Below are 11,185 nucleotides of genomic sequence, written 5' to 3'. Positions count from 1 at the left end.
ACTCTGTGATTAAGGGAATAAAATGAGCACATTTTTTGATCTGTCATTCTGGTTTATTGAAAATTATACCACAAAGCCTTAAACATGTTATGGAAAATTACTTCATTCAGCCTTCAAATATCTGGCTGCAATCATTTTCCCCAAATCATAGTGTTAGATCCATGTGTATACAAAAATAGTTTAAATGAAGTTATAAAATTTAAGGTGGCAACACTCCCCCAAAAAGCCATAGTGATAATCATGGAATATTCCTTTTCAAATTGTTGGCTAGGGGAGTCTAAAAGACAATGAAAGCAACATAGATTATTGATGTTGCCCTAATTTTAATGTTTATTCTTTAACTAAAAATAATTGCATCATTTTCCTTTCTTTCTGTTCCTCATACTAACCCTTTCTATGCATTCCCTTGATCTCTTTCAAATTCACGCTGTCTGTTTCCTTAACTGGTGTTACATATCTAGCTTTTGTGGCACCAGTAGCTAGCATGCAACCTCACAAGAGAGAGAAGCAATGAATAGTCCTACACAGCTATGAAGCTTGTGAAGTAAAACAATGGCCATGATGGCAGGTAATTGTTAAGGATGAATGTCAGGCCGTGGAAGGGTATCCTGGTTCTTGGGTTGTGGGTTCAGCCACGCCCCCAGAACCCAGGCTCCTGACACGAGGTCTGATCTGATCTCCATTCAACCTGCACCCTTCAGTCATGTAGGATGCAGGTAGAGGGTGTGATTATCAGGTCTCCACCTCCAGAGATTAAAATATTAATGAGTTATCTAAAGGCGGGGGGGGGGGGAGTGTAGCTAATTAAGTTATTCCCTCACCTTTTCCCCCTACCTATAAAAGCCAGGCTCTCCTGGCTTTTGGGGGGGGGGGGGAGCAGGAACCATCTATACCCATTCACCATGCCATGAACAATAAAGACTTTGGAAAACTCCTCGACTCCACGTGTCTCCTGCGCTTGCCACCAGGTTCCCAGGCTTTAGAAACCTGAACCTTCCTGATACAGCTGCCAGCCTGCCCGAGGTGGCTATGTGAATGTGGGACCCTCTGCTGACAATGTGGGAAGCCCGCCCGGGACCCCGCCACTGGCCGCCGGACTCCCCCCGCGAGTTTTTTCCCACAGATGAAGTAGTGGCATATATACACCAGCAGTAAAGACCAGCTTTCTGATTGTACTCAAGGCTGCTTAAGTCCTCTGAGAGGCTCTTCCATCAGCTTACTGAGACAGATGCAGATACTAACATCCAGCCGTTGGACTGAGGTTGGGGACCCCTATGGAAGAGTTAAGGGAAGGACTGGAGGAGCTGAAGGGAATGGCAACTCCATAGGAAGAACAACAGTATCAACTAACCTGGACCTCTGGGAGTTCCCAGAAACTAAGCTTTCAACCAAAGAGCGTACATGGGCTGGGCAGTGGCCCCCAGCAATATGTAGCAGAGGACTGCCTTGTATGGCCTCAGTGGGAGAGAATGCACCTAATCCTGTAGAGACCTGATGCCCCAGGGAAGGGGGATGCTTGGAGGGTTACGGGGTAAGTAGGTGGGAAAGCACCTTCTTAGAGGCAAAGGGGGAAGGAGGTAAAGAACTCTGGGAGGGGGAACTGGTAAGGGAGCATCATTTGCAATGTAAATAAATACAATAATTTAATAATAAAAATGAAAAAATAAATGTGAAATGCTTAAATGAGAAAAATAAGGAAATCATGCCTCATATTAGAAACCTAGTCAACTATATGGTTGTAGTGAAGTCACTGATCTTATAGGAGAATCTACAACTATTTACAACCACTACTTTAATAAACAAGCATAATTTCTAACTGGATTTTTAAAAAAAAATCTTGAAAAAGGCCATTTAACAGCAGCACATCAAAATGCAGAGAACAAATAGCTGTATGGTATCCACATAACTTACTGAGAACATACAATATATGCCAAGATATTTTTATTCATCAGTACCTGCTATATTTCCTTGTTGATGTGATTTTTTAATCATTGACTATAATAACAAAAAATTACATTGCCTATCTAACTGGCCATGATTATTCTATAGAAATAAATTATGATGTATATCTATTACTCTTAGTTGTGACACATCTTTCTTCCTAAGTCAAAATATGTTAGTTCCAAAATGGTAAAATATAATGACACTATTTCTTTAAAATAGAAAAAAAAATGTTCTAAGGAAGTGCATTGCATTTTTATACACAAAACTTTAAATCTATTTTTCTTCCACCACACAAAGAAGTCTTATACTCAGACAAGGTTCATTACTGAGTTTTATTTTTAAAGGTTTGATTCGGTGAAGTACACACAGATTTTATTTTTGTCACTGTAGTCCTAGCCCTGAGTTAGTGAACAATGGGAATTGCTAGCACATCTGGCAATACCTTTCAGTGAGTATTGATCTCATGAAAAGGTGTCTTCTTCCCTTCCCCCCACCACAACCTGGCAAAAAACAAAACAAACAAACAAACAAAAAAACCCAAAAAACCAAAAAAACAGAGAAAAGAGTAGGAAAAAATTCCACATGTAAATTTCCCTTAACTCTTCAGACATTTACTGATTTCATACAACTAAAATAGTCTGTGAATAAACCAGTCTTACCCAAAGGGGAATATGCTTGTTAAGACACATACCTTGAGGAGCCTGAGCACTTAGGCGATCCCAGGCAGCAACTCTGCCCCCAATCTCACAGAACCCAGAGGAAGCAGGCCTCCCAGGAGCTCTAACCCTGGCAGTATTTTAGGTAAGAAGACAGCAATACCCGCCCCAAACAGGAAGTAACTGGGAGCAACTGGAACCCAGGAATTCACTCCTGGCCAAAAGCACTGGTTCCTTCCAGTCTGTGCCTGAGCAATGAGCAGATCTTGGGACCCAGCTCTAACCCCAGCACTAACATCCACCCCACACAGTTCTGATACAACTAAGATGATAGAAAGGATAGGCTCTAGTCTGAGACAGAGCAGGTAGCACTAAGGAGATCCAGATGGCGAAAGGCAAGCACAAGAACATAAGCATCAGCAACCCAGGGTACTTGGCATCATTAGAACCTAGTTCTCCCACACTAGAAAGTCCTGAATTCCCCATATCACCAGGAAAGCAAGATTCTGGTTTAAAATCACTTCTAATGATGATGTTAGAGGACTTTAAGAAGGACATAAATAAAACTCTCAAAGAATTTGAGGAGAACACAGGTAAATAGGTAGAATCCCTTAAAGAGGAAACACAAAAATCCCTTAAAGAATTACAAGAGAACACAACCAAATAGGTGAAGGAATTGAACAAAACCATCCAGGACATAAAAATGGAAATAGAAACAAAGAAATCACAAAGGGAGACTACCCTGGAGATAGGAAACCTGGGAAAAAAATCAGGAGTCATAGACGCAAGCATCACTAATAGAATATAAGAGATAGAAGAGAGAATCTCAGGTGCAGAAGATACCATAGAAAATATTGATACAACTGTCAAAGAAAATGCAAAATGCAAAACGCAAAAGTCATTAACACAAAAGATCCAGGATCCAGGACAAAATGAGGAGAGCAAACCTAAGAAAAATAGGTATAGATGAGACTGAAGATTCCCAACTTAAAGGGCCAATAAATATCTTTAACAAAATTATAGAAGAAAACTTCCCTAACCTAAAGAACGAGAAGCCCATAAACATACAAGAAGTCTATAGAATGCCAAATAGACTAGACCAGAAAAAAAAAATACCTCCCCTCACATAATAATCAAAACACCAAATGCACAAAACAAAGAAAGAATATTAAATGCAGTAAGGGAAAAAAGGCCAAGTAACATATAAAGGCATACCTATAAGAATTACTCCAGATTTCTCACCAGAGACTATAAAAGCCAGAAGATCCTGGACTGATATCATATAAACCCTAAGAGAACACAAATGCCAGCCCAGGCTACTATACCCAGCAAAACTCTCAATTACCATAGATGAAGAAACCAAGATATTCCATAACAAAACCAAATTTACACAATATCTTTCCACAAACCCAGCACTACAAAGAACTACAACCTGAGAAAACTAGAATACAAGGAGGGAAATTATACCCTAGAAAAAGCAAGAAAGTAATCCTCTTCCAACAAATCCAAAAGAAGATAGCCACACAAAGGTAATTCCACCTGTAATCACAAAAATAACAAGAAGCAACAATCAATTACTGTTCCTTAATATCTCTTAACATCAATGGACTCAATTCCTAAATTAAAAGACATAGACTAACAAACTGGATACATAAACAGGACCCAGCATTTTGCTGCATACAGGAAACCCACCTCAGTGACAAAGACAGACTCTACCTTAGAGTAAAAGGCTTGAAAATAATTTTTCAAGCAAATGGTCCTAAGAAACAAGCTTCAGTAGCCACTCTAAAATCTCTAGCCCAAGAACACAAAAGGAGGGACTTATGGCTCCACCTGTATAGGTAGTTGAGGGTGGCCTTGCCTGGCATCAGTTGAAGTGGACAGACTTGGTGCCTTAAAGTTTGGATTCCCTAGTGTTGGAGAAATCCAGAGTAGGGAGGCAGGAATGGGAGGATGGTGGAAGAACACCCTCATAGTAGTAGGAGGAGGGGTGTTGGGGTAAGAGGTTTGGGGGGATGGAAGAAGATATAACATTGAAAGGTAAATAAATAAAATATCCAATTAAAAAAGATAATGGGTCTGGAAATTGTAGTTGAGCAGTTGAGACTTTTTGTCAATAATTTATTATAGAGATTTTGTATAATCCTCAAAGACAAGGTATTGTGGAAGAGGCCCATGGAACTTTAAAAAGATTGGTGAGACATACTATTGCTGAGACAAAGAACGATGCTCACCTGTGAGCTTGCTTAGTGCCCTGACAAGGGTGACTGGGGAGCTGTATCAGACATATGTTCCTGACTCACCTTTGCTTGACTATATCCCAGATGGGACAAGCTGCCTTGCCTCAAGTTTTTAGACCTTGTGGGATAGAGAATCAGAAAGAGAAACTATATCTCTTGTATTCTTCTTAAACATGACTAGCTATTAGGACTCAATCATGTACTGGTCTAGAAATCAATCCAATATGAGAAATAGTAGTCTACTTTTAGAAGACTAGATCTGGACTTTTTCAGGAATATATTTGGAAACTAGCTGCAGCTTGCTATGATGTTAAAATAGCAAGAGATAATTTTGAGACAGAATCTGGATTTCAAACAAGGATTAGTGCATGTTATAAAGATCTTTTATTGTCAACCTGAAATTGGTTTTGTTTCTTCTACAGCATTTATTGTAAGTTGCATTGACTGTATAATTTCCAATTATGTTAGTGTGTTGAAACCTGGCATGTCTGATACTGGGGTCTATAACCAGCTTTCATCTCACTGCCCTGAGTATTAGAAAACCTTGATTCTCTGAAAAAATCTTGAAAGTGCTGGAAGAAGTGAGTTAGGCTTTAAGCAGAAGCAAGAGGGTAGCAGGCTTGATTATTGCTGGTATAACAGCTTTAATTCCATTAATTGCTAGCACCACTGCTTCTGCAATAGCATTGACACAAGGAATTAAGACAACTATTTTTGTTAACCATCTAGCAAAAAATGTTACTAATGTATTGAGTATACAACAGGATTTGTATAGGTATCTGGAACAACAAATGATGCTCTATAACCCATTCAAATTATCTGAAGCAGGTTTAGGGTTCGAAAGTTAGGAGCTATCCCAAATGTCATGACAAATATCATTGGAGTAGTTTCACTATTGAAATTCACCATGATTGTCATTATAATTAGAAAAAAGTTTAAAGACACCTTTAGAATATTTGGCATAATCCTAACACCTCTCTGGGTGTGTTAACTTTGCATAGTGAGATTATAAATTTAAAGAATGCTGCTCTGTTGACCTTTGATGCTGCAAATAATGCCAATAAAATTATCCATGGCTTGAGTTCAGTATTTACATTTTGGACAATCTTCAGTAATGGTATATATAGCTTGATCAGGCTAGCCCTTCTTGTTCTGGGAATACTTTTATTCCTGCCTATTGTGTTAAAGCTTATCTTTAACAACACCAACATGTTGGCAGCCAAGGTACATGGCTTAAACCTGAAAATGGACCCCCAGACAAAGTTTTTAAATTAACAGGCTGGCAAGCCAAGGATGGGTAAGATTCTGCACAGAGCCTTACCAACCTAAGACATAAGTGCATTGCTTTTGATTCCATGACAGGTAAGGAAGGCATTCTTGTCAGGATAACCTAAGACAGGCTCAGTCTTGTTAATGAAATAAAAAAAGGGGGAGAGGTGCCTTTGGGGCTGCTTGACAACAAACTGACATGGGCCAAAGACAAGGAAAGAGGCTCCTTGACAGGAATATGACATTAGCCAATGACAAGGAAGTAGACTTCAAGCAGGAATCTGACCTTAGACTAGAACAAAGAAGTAATTTCAGGTAGGAGTCTAAATTGTAGGCTACAACAAAGAAGTAATCTCATGCAAGAATCTAAATATTAAGCCAGAACAAAAAAAGTAATTTCAGGTAGGAGTCTAAATTTTAGACTAGAACAAGGAAGTAGGCTTGTGACATGAAAATAACCTTGGGCTAGGATAAGGAAGTAGGCTCAGATACTTTGGTCATCCTGATAAGCCTTTAGAAACAGTGATCACAGGAGTGTTCATGTAACTGGGTTTAATGCCTGGCTTTTTCTTTGACTATTTGTGTTTATTGTATTGCTTGTTCCTCGACTATTTGCATCTATTGTATTGCTAGACCCTCAACCTAAAACTGACCTTATTACATGCATGTAATCAAAATGGCATAAAAGTATAAAGGAAGAGTGGGTATAGGATAGTGGGTTCTAGGGAGGGGAAATGGGGAAAGGGGATGACATCTGTACTGTAAATAAATAAAATATCCAATAAAAAGTAAAAATAAAAAATAAAAAGACACCTTAAGGTTTTAATGCCAGCTTTTTAAATGGCTCAAAGAGATTCCATATCTCTGGGAATTTACAATAAAAGTAACAAAAATAAAATTTCTGTAAAATCCTATTACACATGAATAAGGTATTTAATAATTTTATATGTTGTAGTAAAGAGTATGATATATTATTGAAGATTACCTGCCTCTAGCTTTTTTTCAGTGTCACATACCTAATCCTGAACTAAAATTCCGTTTGATGGTAATTCCATAAAAATTATTTAACATGGAAAGAAAAAAATCCAACTGATTAAGACCCAATCAACAACATTCTATGGTCTTATTTCAAGCTGAGGTTACTTTGTGATCCAAACATTCTAACATCTTCAAAATTAAATAATTTTGATGTTATGAGCTAAATATGTATGTGCATTAAGAGGTCTTTATCTCTACAACTAGACCAAGTTCATACTGATTTCATTCACTTCATCTACATTCTTTAACAAAAATGTTTGGAAAAGTCAGAAATACTGGCATAATCCTGTAATTACAGGGCTTAGATGGTGGATATAGAAGTATCAGAAATTCAAGACGATATACAACTTAATGGATCCAAAGTCACTCTGGAATACATGAATAAAACTCTTGTCTAAAACAAAAAGGAGGAGGAGGAGGAGGAAGAGGAGGAGGAGGACAAGGAGGAGGAAGAGGAGGAAGAAGAGGAGGAGGAGGAAGAGGAGGAGAAGGAAGAGGAGGAGAAAGAGGAGGAGGAAGAAGAGGAGGAGGAGGAAAAAAGAAGAAAGGAGAAAGGAAGGAAAGGGGAAGAAGGAAAAGGAGGAGAAAAGGGGGAGGGGAGGAGGGAGAAAGAATACCTATTTGAATCTTTTTAAGAAAAAAAAGGAAGCTTTCCTGTTGGAATTATCATATACAAAATTGACTATTCTTGTTATTTGTGTATAAAATGCCCCCACAGATATTGAACACTTGGTCCCTGGTTTATAGCACTATTTAAAGTAGTAATTAAACCTTTTGTGAGAGGTGGCGTAAGGCAAGTGTGAAGCAGAAACTTAAGGTTTCTTTGGAACATCAGTTGTGTCAAATGGTGTTTTGCTGGGGCAAACACATGAAGGAGTGTTTTCCTGAAGCAGACACAGCTGAAAGGATGTTCTGCTAAAGCAAGTACATGAAAGGACGCATTATGAAAAATTCTTCACTAATAGCACACATGTATTGGTTCACCTTACACTGCATATCTGCATTTTGTTTGTCATGATTCCATAGAAACAAATACACCAAAACCTTCTGGTGGAGGGCATGTGGTATTTTGTGGGACTATAAATAGAACTCAATGGACAGTGACCACAGGCTTGCTTCCATAGCTAGCTTTGCAATGTTTCATTGGTCTTGCATCTTTACTGAGGGAGGCACCACTGAAAACTTCTCCTGGTGTTTCTGGTAGTCCTGGTGACCCCTGCTGACTCATGCCCAGCTAAGGCCTAGCAGTTTCTGCTAGGTCATTCCACCACTACTGATTCATGTGTGCTATCCCAACACAAGTGTAATGAGCAGCTTGTATATTTGTGAAGTATTTGCAAGTGGATCAAGCTGCTGCTGCTTCTGACTTCTGTGAACTAAACTGCTGATTTCCTGACAACATAGATTGGATATGTTCCAAAGAACAATTTCTAAAATGGTTCCCTTCCCCTGCATCTTAATAACCATTTTTCCCTACTACCTCTGGTGAGTAATGAGCTAGAAAGGAGGTTAAAGTGTTTAAGAAACTATTATTAAAAATAGGGTTGACAAAAATTTAAGCCAACACAAGTGTTCATCTGCAGGTGTAGGAGGCAGGTAATAGGAGTTAGATCCCAGCCATGTTTATAGAAAAATTTTCTCCCTCTGTTTTCTTGGGCTAATGTAACTAGTATAACAAGAAGACTCTTGCTTCCTCACATTGAGAGTCACTCCTTCTACAATGTCTTTCTTTTTATGGTAAACTATACCCTTCGGCAAAAGTAACTTTCCTCCCTCAAATTGCTTCTTGTCAGGTATACTTTCATAGTTAAAAAGAAAATTAACTATTGTAGAAAATTGAAGTCAGAGAGGAAATTCTGACCATTATAAACCCAACCATAGATTAAGGTATTAGAATTAGTTTGTGAAAGAAATGAAGAAATGTTTGAAACTAGAAAAGTTCTCAAGGCCATTAAACAGAATAGAACATATTAGGTCACTCTAGTTGGATTTCAGAAGACCAAAATGACAACATAAATGTGGATAGTGAAGGTCAGCCCCATAGGGTTTCAGAAGGAATAAGAACACTGGGGGTATTGGTCCAGAAGCTGCTAGTGTTGTGTATTCTGGCAAACAATATGGCTACATCTTACATTTCTCCTAAAAATTTTAGAGGAACTAAATTCAAGTGTAATAGACTAGGTTGTTCAGTAAAGAAAATTTCAAGATATCATAGCATCTAGATTATAACATGGTTATTGCTCATTGCTCTTAGCTAGATTTATAGTGAGAAAGAACAGAGAAGACCATAAAGATGTAGAAAATATACAGTTTCTTGGGGAAATAAACATTAATGAACTTAACGTTGTAGAAAATGGTGCCAAATATTAAAGAGAGCATTTTAATTAAAGTGGAACCTCACATGCTGTTCTGGGGCAACAGAAATGCTTGGAGAACCAAGTTTCTCCCAAGAAAGGCTCTAGGCTGAAAAAAATTATCATTTTAGAGTTGCAAAGAATGTTGATGCCAGGGACTCTCTGCTCCAAACCTTTCTTAGGGATTTTCCCAGAAACCCAGAAGCCATATCATCTATTATGAAAAAGGGGCCAAGTTGCATCTGGAATATTTAGCACATTGTTTGGTTTGCAGACAAAGGAAATGCAGAAGTTACAAGGTCATGAAAGACCACACTAGGTTCCAGGAAAAAAAAAACTGTTCAAGTCTGACAATGTATGGCAACGTCCAGTATCCTAAAAGAAAGCCCTGAGAAGTCACCATATAAAACTGTGAATGAGTGAACACAAAAAGGTCTCCACCTGAAGAACAGTCTTCTGTTGGATCCACTACATGTACTAACTTCTTGAAACAGACAAATGTACAGAAAAATATTAATTCCAGAGATACAAATAAAGGAGGAAAAGACCAGTTCATCATTGACGCAGGTCAGAAACATTTTGGGACAACTATGTGTAAATCTTGTGGCATGATCTATACTGCTTCCAACCCTGAAGATGAAATACAACATCTCCAATATCACCACAGATTTCTGGAAGAAATTAAATATGTGGGCTGGAAAAGAGAACGGGTAGTAGCAGAGTTTTGTGATGGGAAGATTGTGTTGGTCCTGCCACATGATCCAAGTTATGCTATCAAAAAGTTAGAAGATGTCCAAGAACTTGAGGATCTGGAATTGGGTTTCCAGCAGGTTGTTCCCATGTATCCAAACAAAACCAAAACCTTCCTCTTTATTGATGAAAAGAGAGTAGTTGGATGTTTAATTGCGGAACCCATCAAACAGGCCTTTCGTGTCCTGTCAGAACCAAGTGCCACTAAAGAATGTTCTAGAGCTTGGCGGTGTTCAGATGTACCAGAACCTGCTATTTGTGGAATAAGTAAAATATGGGTCTTCAAACTAAAAAGAAGAAAGCACATTGCAAGACGACTGATTGACACTGTCAGGAATTGCTTCATGTTTGGCGGTTTCCTCAGCACTAATGAAATTGCATTTTCTGACCCAACACCAGATGGCAAATTATTTGCAACCAAGTACTGCAACACCCCAAATTTCCTTGTATATAATTTTCATAGCTAAAGCCAATTGCAACCACAAATCTGTTTCTTCTGGAGGTACATCAGCTGCTCTTCACCTGCTCAAGTGTCTTCTCCATGTCTGTCAGGTTGGCGATGCGTTTCAGGAGGTGATCTGATGCTCCTCCACTTGGTCATGCATTTCAGGAGGTGCATCTGCTGCTCATCCACTTGGTCGAGCTTGTTTTCGGCACTTTTCTTTTCCACTTAGGTGCTTTTCTAGCCTCAGCCTCTGTATCTCTTTCATTATGGCCTCCATGGTTTCGTTTCTCTTGGCCATGTTGATCCACTCTGTTGTTTTCTTCTATTATAAGTTTTATTAACATTTCATTGTTCAGTGGTTTGTGAGAAATCAAATACAATTGTTTTTATGATTGAAAAAAAAAAAAAACTGTGAATGAGACGCCCAAGGGCCAGTAGAACCTCTAGAATGGTAGAGATTCTAGGAATGTAGACCTGTAGAAAAATCTA

General features: G+C 38.6%; 1 pseudogene; it reads left to right on the top strand.

Annotated features, from left to right (window-relative positions):
* The first annotated feature begins 552 nt into the window (after window positions 1–552).
* Window positions 553–10,797, top strand: LOC117707336 (N-acetyltransferase ESCO2 pseudogene; annotated as a pseudogene).
* The last annotated feature ends 388 nt before the right edge of the window (window positions 10,798–11,185 follow it).

The sequence above is a fragment of the Arvicanthis niloticus genome, chromosome 4, assembly GCF_011762505.2.
Source record: "Arvicanthis niloticus isolate mArvNil1 chromosome 4, mArvNil1.pat.X, whole genome shotgun sequence".
NCBI lineage: Eukaryota > Metazoa > Chordata > Mammalia > Rodentia > Muridae > Arvicanthis > Arvicanthis niloticus.
The sequence above is the reverse complement of the archived record's forward strand: the minus strand, read 5'-3'. Positions and strand labels throughout refer to the sequence as shown.